Source organism: Micromys minutus (genome assembly GCF_963924665.1).
Source record: "Micromys minutus genome assembly, chromosome: 6".
In the NCBI taxonomy this organism is placed as follows: domain Eukaryota; kingdom Metazoa; phylum Chordata; class Mammalia; order Rodentia; family Muridae; genus Micromys; species Micromys minutus.
In genome coordinates this window covers 38,245,970-38,258,246 of record NC_137975.1, presented here as the reverse complement: position 1 = coordinate 38,258,246, position 12,277 = coordinate 38,245,970, and the positions used below count along the sequence as shown (strand labels likewise).

General features: G+C 35.6%; 1 pseudogene across 1 annotated transcript; it reads left to right on the top strand.

The window, feature by feature from the left end:
• The first annotated feature begins 1,615 nt into the window (after positions 1-1,615).
• Positions 1,616-2,017, top strand: LOC308421788 (eukaryotic translation initiation factor 1A-like; annotated as a pseudogene). The gene has a single exon. The product of its transcript is annotated as a eukaryotic translation initiation factor 1A-like (transcript).
• Positions 2,018-12,277: the final 10,260 nt, after the last annotated feature.

The following is a 12,277-nucleotide window of genomic DNA, read 5'->3' as shown; positions in this document are numbered from 1 at the left end:
GTTTCCATTCTTTCAGACAGCCCTCAGGACTTTAGTCTTGTTTCCCTTCCTCAATAACTAACTGATCATGTTCTTCTTTTCCCCTACCTGTCCCTTCTTGCACCCAGGTTCTTCCCTCTTTTCCCCACTGATTGATTTCTCCTCCCTCCCAAGTGGGACTGACAACATGTGCCTCTGTGGCATGGTGTGGTATCATTCGGGTATATTTCAAACAGTAGTGTAAATGGCTCTTCAGGTAGATCTATTTCCAATTTTCTGAGAAACCTCCAGAAAAATTTATAAAGTGTTTGTACCAGTTTGCAATCTCACCATCAATGAAGAAGCGTTGTTTTTTTTTTTTTTTTTCTCCACATTCTTACCAACATGTACTGTCAAAGGATATTTTGATCTTACCATTTTGATTTGTGTAAGGTTGAATCTTGGGTTGTTTTTGGTTGTAAGGTTCTCTGTTTAGTTCTATATCATATTGTTTGATTTGGTTTCTTTTTTGTTAAATATTAGAAATGTTAGAACAATATTAGATTACAAGTAATCATGTAATACTTTCCTTGTTCTTTTACAGTGATTTTTATTTTTCTCGATATGTGACATGTTCTTTATAGAGTTAGCTTAATTGTATTCATATTTTAAGCAAACTCTTCATGCAGCCACACTACCATAGCCACTGAGACACACACCTGTTCTAAATCCTGTATTTTCTCAGCCTCTTTACAGTTAAAGTTGCTGTAATTGTCATAGATCTGTACTTACAGATTGACTCTTTCACTATCAATTACATGTTCTCTTACTTTCTAACATCACACAAACAAAAGGAAAATATAACTCTTTCAGTGTTGAAACTAGGAAAGCACTATGGTTCTTATCTCTTTTTGTAATTCATATGAATTTTTGTCAAATAGCATCATTTCTCATAAGTTAATGTATACAATTCTATGCACACTCTTTTTGATAATAAGTACATGGATACTAAAATTCCAGTGTAAGGTGATCGAGATGGGCAGAAAGTCCACAAAAGAGTGCGATTCGTGAAAGAAAATAACATTATTGAAAACTAGACATGCAAACATAGGCACATGTAAAACGTGTGCTTATTATGTTACTTATAACAATTACAAATTGTGGTATTAAACATAATGAAAATACTTAAGCATTGTTGGGAGAACTTTGGTATTCATTCACTGTACTTTAGCTAACTGGCTTATAAAATATGAGTTTAAAACATTGAAAATAATACCTGTTCTTTATTTGGAATGTAAGAAAACAGAAAGTATGGACAACAACATGTATGGAAGAAAATTTCAGGTTGCCTAGGAAGTGTGCTTTGTCTTGCTGCTTGCCACGCTGCCACAGTTGTCACCACTGGAGAGACTCCACCTTACTGAGAACCAGGCCAGAAGCAGACATATTATTTTATAGCTATCAGGAGCCAGGACCTGGAATGCTGTTTGCTGCCGTGGATCTTCTGTACTGACAGGGTAGCTTCACAGTCACTTCAGATCCACCACTGTTAGATACTTCCTGCTGCCCATCCTAGTAGTGTGGTAGCTCCTGGAAAGGAGTGATAGCCACTATCAGCAGGAATCCTCATCTCACTCCTGTGGTTGTCCTCTCCATTATGCCAAAGAATAAAGACAAAGGAGGCAAAAACAGGTGCAGAGGTAAGAATGAGAAGGAGTCTGAGAAGAGAGAGTTGGTGTTTACAGAGGATGGGCAAGAGTATGCTGAGGTGATCAAGATGCTGGGAAATGGACGGTTGGAAGCAATGTGTTTTAATGGCATGAGGAGGCTGTGCAACATAAGAGAAAAGTTGAGAAAAAAGGTTTGGATAAATACCTCAGACATCATATTGATTGTAATCCTAAAGTATAATGCAGATGAAGCAAGAAGTCTGAAGGCATAGGGAGAGCTTCCAGAACATGCTAAAATCAATGAAACAGATACATTTGGTCCTGGAGATGATTATGAAATCCAGTTTGATGATATTGGAGATGATGATGAAGACATTGACGATATCTAACCTGACCTAAGCATGTTACATTCCAAGTTCTCTGAAGATAGTTCTACACATTTGGAATCTTGACCTTCAGCTGTTAAGTAAAGCTTCATTTGGCATATGTATGACTTGTTAATGCAAATTGATTAATTTTATTTTGAAGTATTACATTTCTTTGAAAATCATAGATGTTGAGTTATCTTAAAGTGACATGTTGACATTTTGTGCTTATTGATATAACTGAACTTAGGACACAGCAGTATGCATTGTTAAGAGACTGCTTTTCCATTTGTGACTCTTCATTTCTGGCCCATGAGTGTTTTTGTCAGTAGGTGACCATTGTGGGCTGAAATGAGTCCTAGTTCAGCACATACCTTTATAGCAATCATCTGGCTGCATTTGAGACTTCTCATTCGACTTACTGATATGTAAGTCTGCATGTCTAGTCAAACAGAATATGGTTATTTTTGTATTTGTGGGCCATGTAATTTTATAGTTCCATGTTCTATACATTCATTTTATCCTTCAAGTTGTTGCCACCCATAAAGAAGCATCTAACAGTGCAGTTTTCAAATTTTATGGGTAGCAATTTTGAGTTTTAAAATTAATCATTGCAGAAATTATTTAGAGATAATCCATTATCTTGACTTTAGATATAATAGTTGACAATGCTTACATATAGTTTTACTTTTCTAAGGCATACCCAAAATATAGAAAATGAAAATAAAAAGAGAAGTAAATCTGTTCTGATACTCACATAGAGAAATTTTCAAAGAAGGTGATTGTTCACACAAAATATTTTTTACTTTGCAAAGTAGGTTGTTTGTGTTAAGTCATTTTCCAAAAGTTAGCTACTGTATTGAGGCTTTGGATAATTAATTTCCATGTATTTATTAAAGTTAGTTATATAATTGTACAAGTGAAGTTTTTCTTAAACTAAGCTTAGGTTAAAAGATAAGGAGCCACAGCTTAATGAAAAGATGGTTCTTGTTTTCTAAATGGAGGAGTCTAGAAACAGAATAAAAATATGTTGGTATAAAAACATTTTTCTTTTTAATACATTCATTGTATCTCTGGTATAAAACAAATAAATGACTGGATGATTTCTAAATAAAAAAGTAAAAGAGAATTTCAGGAGATTTTCAGATCATTAGCAATGACAGTATCTCTATGGACACTGACTACAAATAAATGTGAGTGTGTGTGTGTTTGTGTGTGTGTGTGTGTGTGTGTGTGTGTGTGTGTGTGTGTGTGTGTGTTTGAATGACAAGCCTAAGGAAATAAATGAACCTCTGAAGTATAAAAAGCTTTTGAAAGTGATAAGATTCCCAATATCTTTTTCCACGATATATGCAAAACATTTGTGAATGGAAGCAGATGAGAATCATTGAACATTCTAGTTGAATGCTCATCTTTTTTTGTTTTCTTTTATTTTTCAGGGATATAGGTTTCTGTAGTTGTTGCCCATGACAGAGTAAGCTTTACAATGGCACAAATGCCTTAGTTTCTCCTATAATTTTTTGACGATAACTCCTCATCAGTGCATAAATGTCTTCAATAAACAATTCTGCACACTGGACTATACATGTTTGGAAAATTTTAATTTGATGTGTAGTTGGTCGCTTGTTTCCAGTGAATACCGGTGTTCTCACCTATGTTCAAGATAACACAAAATATTTGATCATATCATATAAAAATTTTCAAGGACTGTTACAAGTACAGTTTTGACAATTAATTTAATCGCTGGAAAAGTTGCAAGAATTATTCAAGCTCAAATAAATCCACCTATCACTGATGGGAAGAAAATCTACATTGCTATCATGTGTCAATATCGTTCTTTCAATATTTCTTAAGGAATTATAAGATCTGAGTTATAATTTTTAAAGTAAGGACATTTAAATCACAATTTCTTTGTTTCTGTCTGTGATGATTTGTTTCTTAGATTCTCTGTCTCTGTCTGTCTCTGTGATGTGTGTGTGTGTGTGTGTGTGTGTGTGTGTGTGTGTGTGTAGGTGAGAGGATTTAAAACATATACAATTTATTCCTAATCCAAAGTTAGGTTCAATAGCATATTAATGATGTATTTTATAAATTGCAGTTTATCTTTTGTCACACTAATGGTTGAGAGAAATATTGTGTGATAGACAGAAAAAATACATGTAGAAAGAACTAAAGTGAACTTCCAGTCCATATTCCATAATTACTTATAAACCCACCTTAAATCTATAATTATTAGGATTATTAGTGCTCTAAATATTACTTTGGTTTTCTAATAGTATTTTTAGTGTTATAATCCTCTGTTTTTTTCTCACTTGTTATTTAGTGAACAGACATTAATTCAAATTATATATGCCCCCAGTAAAATTCCAATGAATTTAAATTTGTTTAGCTGAGTTTGCTGAGATCTTATTATATTGAGAGACTCTAGATAAACAAAGTCAATGAAACTTCTCAATAACAAATGTGTTAAACAGTGTCCATATTTTTAGGATCAGTAGAGTTGAATCAAGAATTGAACATATGCAATTTTGTCACATTATACATGAGAAATTTAGACTTTTCAGAAATTATATGATTTTCATGTTAGTTAATTGCATTCCAACAATTACCAAGACTTCTATGTACCATAAGTCCTCAGTGAAGATTCCACAGTTGACAAAGTCTGAATTGCAGGGATGATTCACAGTGTATGTTCAGGTGGAAAGCTAGAGTACAAATACTGTAGCCACTACTGTTCTAAAGGATATGGCAAAAAAGCAACATTCAAGAATAATATGGGCTCCAAGTAGCCCTTCCTAACAAAGCAAATATTCCAGATGAAGTTTTCAAACCTTTATCAATCGTGTTCTCAGAGTTAATTTTAAGACTTATATTCATAAAATTTCTCAGGCATCAAAACATATTGTTTGCACCAACTGTAAGAAAACAACAACAGCTAATATTCTCCCAGCTTAAAAAGGTCTTTAGAGACCTGGATCTGCAGTTCCCAAAGGTTTAAAGACTGGTGAGAAGGGGATCTGAGCAGCCAGGGAGCAGAGATATCTGTCGAGTGTGCACAGAAAGCATGCCCCTGCCATGCCTGATCCAGGGACCAGGAACACAGCATTGATACCACTGTTCCCACCTGGTGGCTTTGGGGCACAGAACAGGGCTCGGGTCATCCACCACCTGGAACAGCAGAGATCCAGGGGACACAGACCATGTACAAGGGAAAAGCAAGGACATATCACTGAAAACAATATGGCAAGAGGAAAGTGAAAGAGTATATCACAAGGAAACCAAGAAAGCCTGGCAACACTATTACCCAGCTCTCCCATCACAGCAAATATTGGAATGTCAAACACTCCAGAAAAAGAAGACACAGACCTAAAATCATACCTAAAGACAATGATAGAGATCCTTAAACAAGAACTGGAGGAAAAGCAAAAAGAATCAGAAGCTTTTAAAGAGGAAACAAGAAAAACACTCAAAGAACTCAAAGAACTAGAGAAAAACAAAACCAAAGAGGAAGAAATGGAAGAAGGAATTTAAAATGGAAATTGACATAATAAAGAAAACACTAAAAGAGATAATCCTAGAGGCAGAACACCTAAAAAAGAAATCAGGAGTCACAGAAGCAAACATTTCCAAAAGACTACAAGAGATGGAAGAAAGAATCTCAGGGGCCAAGGACAACATTGTCAACATAGACAAAACAGCCAGAGAAGATGCAAAAACCAAAAATCTCCTAACCCAAATTATCCAGGAGACCCAGGACACAATGAAAAGACCAAAACTAAGGTTAATAGGAATAGAAGAGAAAGCAGAATATCAACTAAGAGGCACAGTAAATATCTTCAACAAAATTGTAGAAGAAAACTTCCCTACCCTTGAGAATGAGATGACCACGAGCATAAAAGAAGCCTTCAGAACTCCAAATAGGTTGGACCAGAAAAACAATTCCTCCCGACACAAAATAGTCAAAACACCAAGTGCCCAAAGCAAAGAAAGAATACTAAAAGCAGTAAGGGAAAAAGGTCAGGTAACATATAAAGGCAGACCAATCAGAATTACACCTGATTTCTCAACAGAGACTATGAAAGGTAGAAGAGCCTGGAGAGACATCATGCAGACCCGAAGAGAGCACAAGTGCCAGCCCAAGCTGCTATACCCAGCAAATCTATCAATCAACATTGATGGAGAGATGAAGATATTTCAAGACAAATCTAAATTTACAAAATATCTGACCACAAACCCATAACTACTATGAATTATAGGTAGAAAACCCAAAGAACTGAGAAGAAAAACAACTTAGTTAAAAAAAAAAAAAAAAAAAAAAAAAAACCTCCTAAGCAAGAAAACCAAAAGAAGAAAGAGACACAGACACAACTCAACCTACAAAAGCAATAATAGCAGGAAAGTGAAAGTGAAACCACTATTCCTTATATCTATTAATATAAATGGACTCAACTCCCCAATAAAGAGACATAGGCTATCAGACTAGATACATAAACAAAATCCAGCACTTTGCAGCATAGAGGAAACTCTTCTCAGAGACAAAGACAGACACTATCTCAGAGTAAAAGGGTGGGAAAAAAATTCCAAGCAAACAGCCCGAAGAAGCAAGCTGGAGTGGTTATTCTAATATCGAATAAAGTAAATTTTTAACCAAAATTTATCAAAAAGGTTAAGGAAGGACACTTTTTACTGATTACAGGGCAAATCTGTCAGGAGGAACTCTCAATCCTTAACATATATGCTCCAAATAAAAAAGCACCCACATTCATAAAAGAAACCCTACTAAATCTCAAAAAATACATTTCACCCCACACAATAATAGTGGGAGAATTTAATACCCCAATGGACAGATCATGGAAACAAAAACTGAACAAGGACACTGTAAAACAAGCAGAGACTATGAACCAACTGGAATTAATAGATATATACAGAACATATCATCCTAAAGTAAAAGGATACACCTTCTTCTCAGCACCCCATGGCACCTTCTCGAAAATTGACCACATAATTGAACACAGAACGAGCCTCAATCGATATAAGAAGATTGAAATACTCCCATGCATCCTCTCAGATCACCACGGTTTAAGGCTGGTCTTTATCAACAACAAAGACAATAAAAAGCCCACATACACATGGAAAGTAAACAACACTCTGTTAAAAAATAGCAGAGTCAAAGAAGAAATAAAGAAAGAAATTAACGATTATCTAGAATTCAATGAAAGTGAAAAAACAACATACCAAAACCCATGGAATGCAATGAAAGCAGTATGAGAAGAAAACTCATAGCCCTAAGAGCTTCCAAAAAGAAACTAGAGAGAGCATACATTAGCAACTTGACAGCACAGCTAATAGCTCTAGAACAAAAGGAAGCAGATACCCCCAAGAGGAGTAGATGGCAAGAAATAATCAAAGTTAGGGCAGAAATAGATGAAATCAAAACAAAAAGAAACATCTAAGAAATCAACAAAACCAGGAGATGCTTCTTTGAAAAAAACAACAAGATTGATAAACCACTAGCCAGACTAACTAGAGGGCAAAGAGAGAGTATAAAAATTAACAAAATCAGAAAAGGAAGTGGAGACATAACAAATGAAATTGAGGAAATTCAAGTAATCATCAGATCCTACTACAAAAGCAAATACTCCACAAAGTTGGAAAATCTGAAGAAAATGGATGAATTCCTAAACAGATACAAGATCCTAAAGTTAAACAAGGACCAGGTAAACCATCTAAATAATCCCATAACACCTAAAGAAATAGAGGAAGTCATCAAAGTCTGCCAACAAAAAAAAAAAAGAAAAGAAAAACAAAAAAAGGCCAGTTCCAGATGGGTTCAGTGCAGAATTTTATCAGATATTTATTGCGGACATAACTCCAATACTCTCCAAACTATTCCACATGATAGAATCAGATGGAATACTACCTAACTCATTTTTTGAGGCTACAATAACCATCATTGCTAAACCACACAAAGACCCTACAGGGAAAGAGAACTTCATACAAATCTAACTTATGAACATTGATGCAAAAATACTCAACAAAATCCTTGCAAACAGAATCCAAGAACACATCAAAACAATCATTTATCATGACGAAGTAGGCATCATTTCTGGGACGCAGTGATGGTTTAATATAAAGAAATCCATAAATGTAATCCACCATATAAACAAACTCAAAGAACAAAATCACAGGTCATCTCACTAGATGCTGAGAAAGCATTTGACAAAATCCAACAACCATTCATGTTAAAACTCCTGGAAAAACAGAAATCCAAGGTCCATACCTAAACATAATAAAAGCAATACAGAGCAAACCAACAGCCAACATCAAACTTAATGTTGGGAAACTTGAAGCAATCCCACTAAAATCAGGGACCTGACAAGGCAGCCCACTCTTCTCCTACCTATTCAACATAGTACTTGAAATCCTGCCTGGAGAAATTAGATCTGAAAAGGAGATCAAGGGGATACAAATCAGAAAGGAAGAGGTAAAAACAGCACTCTTTGCAGATGCCATGATAGTGTACTTAAGTGACCCCAAAAATTCCACCAGTGAACTCCTACAGCTGATAAACAAGTTCAGCAAAGCAGCTGGATACAAAATTAACTCAAGCAAATCAGTAGCCTTCCTATATTCAAAGGACAAACATGTGGAGAAAGAAATTAGAGAATAGATACCCTTCACAATAGTCACAAAAACTATGAAATACCTTGGTGTGACACTAACTAAGCAAGTGAAGTACCTGTATGGCAAGAACTTCAAATCTCTAAAGAAGGAAATCGAGGAAGATCTCAGAAAATGGAACGATCTCCCATGCTCATGGATTGGAAGGATCAACATTTTAAAAATGGCCATCCTACCAAAAGAAATCTACAGATTCAATGCAATCCCCATCAAAATTCTAACCCAGTTCTTCATTGAGTGGAAAGATCAATGTGCAATTTAATCTGGAATAACAAAAGACCTAGAATAGCGAAATCCATCCTCAACAACAAGAAAACATCTGCGGGAATCACTATCTCTGACCTTAAGCTATATTACAAGGCAACTGTGCTGAAAACTGCATGGTACTGGTACAAAAATAGATATGTGGATCAATGGAATAGAATCGAAGATCCAGAAATAAGACCTCACATATATGGTCACTTGATTTTTGACAAAGGAGCAGTAAACATTCAATGGGAAAAGGACAGCCTATTCAACAAACGATGCTGGTCTACCTGGCAATCAGCATGCATAAGAATGAAAATAGACCCTTTCTTATCTCCTTGTACAAAGCTCAAGGATAAGTGGATCAAAGATCTCCACATTAAACCAGATACACTGAAACTATTAGATGAGAAAATAGGGAAAACCTTAGAACACATAGGCACAAGAGAGACATTTTCTGAACAAAACACCAATGGCTCAAGCTCTAAGGTCAAAGATTAACAAATGGGACTTGATGAGATTACAAAGTTTCTGTAAGGCTAAGGACATTGTTAAGAATACAGAATGGCAGGCAACATAATGGGAAAACATCTTTTCCAACTCTACATCAGATAGAGGCCTAATATCCAAGATATCCAAATAACTCAAAAAGCTAGACACCAGAGAATCTAACAACCCTATTAAAAATGGGGTACAGAGCTAAACAAAACATTCTCAATTGAGTAATATCGACTGTCTGAGAAACATCTAAGGAAGTACTTACATCCTTAGCAATGAGGGAAATGGAAATCAAAACAACCCTGAGATTCCACCTCACACCAGTCAGATTGGCCAAGTTCCAGAACTCAGATGACAGCAGATGCTGGCGAGGTTGCAGAGATAGAAGAACACTTCTCCACTGTTGGTGGGGTTGTAAACTGATACAACCACTCTGGAAATCAGTCTGGCTATTCCTCAGAAAATTGGACATAGTACTACCTGAAAATCCAGCTCTTCTACTTCTGGGCATATACCCCAGAGACACTCCAATACACGACAAAGATACATGCACTACAATGTTTATAGCAGCTCTATTTATAGTAGCCATAAACTGGAAAGAACCCAGATGTCCTTCAGTAGATGAATTGTCCCACGTGCACGCTTCCCGCTGCTAGGAACAGGCGTGCAACAAAGGAACAGCTTCTTCTGCGAAATAACCTTTATTGTACAGCACTTTGAGCAGGGGCTTCATGAGCAGGAGACTTGTCTCTGAGTCGGGGACTCTCTACTGAGTTCTACTGTCTAGATGGCCTCTCACGCACAGTTCCCCAAGAACGATCTCTCTGTCCAGTCTCTGTCCACGCGGGACCTCCCGCAACCTCTCCTATCGGGCTTCTCTATACATGGTATCTCTCTGCCATCCCTCCACGTGGTTTTTCTCTCTCCGTCTTCCTCTTCTCCTGTCTTCCTCTCCTCTTGGGGGAAGAAATTCACTGCTATATATGCCTAGGAGACTTGTGTTGCTACCTGATTGGTGCGCCCTCCAGTAACTCAATAGTATGCCCTGAGAGCGGGCTAATGATGTATGTGGCGCATGCGCATTAAGTCTCTTGGCTGGGCAGCAGCTCTGTTTGCAGAGCTCTCAGCGGGAAGCCGGCGCCATGTTTGGGTGCGGCACAAACGGCTCCCTACAGATGAATGGATACAAAAATTGTGGTACATTTACACAATGGAGTACTACTCAGCCATCAGAAACAATGACTTAACCAAATTCTTAAGAAAATGGTTGCATCTAGCGAATATCATCCTGAATGAGATAACCCAGTCACAAATGAACAGACATAACATGCAGTCACTGATACTGGGATGCTAACCCCAGAGACTCGGGCTGCCCCAGAAACAACTCACAGACTGTGTTAATTTCAAGAAAAATAGAAAAGAAAAGAAAAGAAAACAACAACAACAAAAAAAGTCATGCTCAATCATTACAAACCAAGAAAATGTTCACTAATTCCGGGTTACACCCAGTTTTACATGTACTTTTTGCTCATTGTAACTAGTAAGACCTTAATGCAGAGTATCAAACCTTATAAAAAAAAGAAAAATGCCAACCACCGACACAATTGTATTTGTATACATTTATGCAAAAATGTTTAAAATTTTTTCTTTTATCTTTGTTTTTTAAAATAAAGTTAAAAAAAAAAGAAGTCCTTTAGAAAAATTGACCTCATCTGCATTAACCTAACGGAAGTTCTAGCATTCTAGTTTAGTTTGTGTTATTCTTTGAAAATCTGGGAAATTTAAAGCATTAATATAAAATAAACCTTTTATGTTATGTTATAATAATATGTAAAATATTGGTTTCGGCATATTTATGATTCATTTTAATGAATTAACTTTTCTGGTCTCTCAGAAAATGAAATAAAATATAAATGGAACTAAGTAATAAACATACAATCTGAGGAGTCAGATGCTGACTATTATAATAGGCAAGCTTCCTTAGCTTTTAATTTTTTTCATTTTTATTGGGTTTACTCTGTATTTACATTCCATACATTATCCCCTTTCTCTGAATTCCTTCATCCCTCAATTTTTAGTATTTTGAGTAGCAAGGTATTTTTTTTTTCTAACAATGGCTGTTGGGTGCTCCGCATATGTTTTTAACTTTATATGCATCTCTTTTAGGTTGGTCAAACTTTCTACAATTTCATTGAAAATATTTCCTTGTTTTATGAACTGGGCTTCTTCTTCTTCTGTTTTGTTTACTATTTAGTTTGGCCTTTTCATAATTCTCCTTTTTTTTTTCTGGACACTTAATGTCAGCAGATTTTTTGATTAGATTTTATTTGATAAATATCTATTTTTATCATATTTGCACACCTGGGATTCTGTCATCATGCTCTTGTGTTTTGCTGGAAGAGATTTAGTTTTTGTTTGAACTACAAAATTTTTATTTCTAGAATTCTCTCAGTTTGTGTGGCTTATTTATTTTATTTCTACTTTATAACTTAAATAGTTGTATTTGTTTCCTTCACTGTTTTTGTTTCTTTATCTTAATTTATTATTGATTAGTTATCTCTTTTAAAAAATTGTTTTCTTTTCTCCAATTGCTTTTCTTAGTTGTTTTGAGTTTTTGTCTGTTTTGTTGTTGTTCTGTATTTCTTTTTATTTTCTTTTTTAAGGAGCGCTATTATTAGAATATGGTTGACCTTTTTCCTGTGTCTCTGCTACATTGAAATACTCAGGGCCTGCTGCCATAAGATAGTTGAGCTCTAGTGAAGATTTATTGTCATGGATATTATTGATTGAGATTTTATTCTGGCTACCAGTTGATTATAAGAGTATGTGTTGATTTTTGGGTTTGTTTTTTTTTTGGGG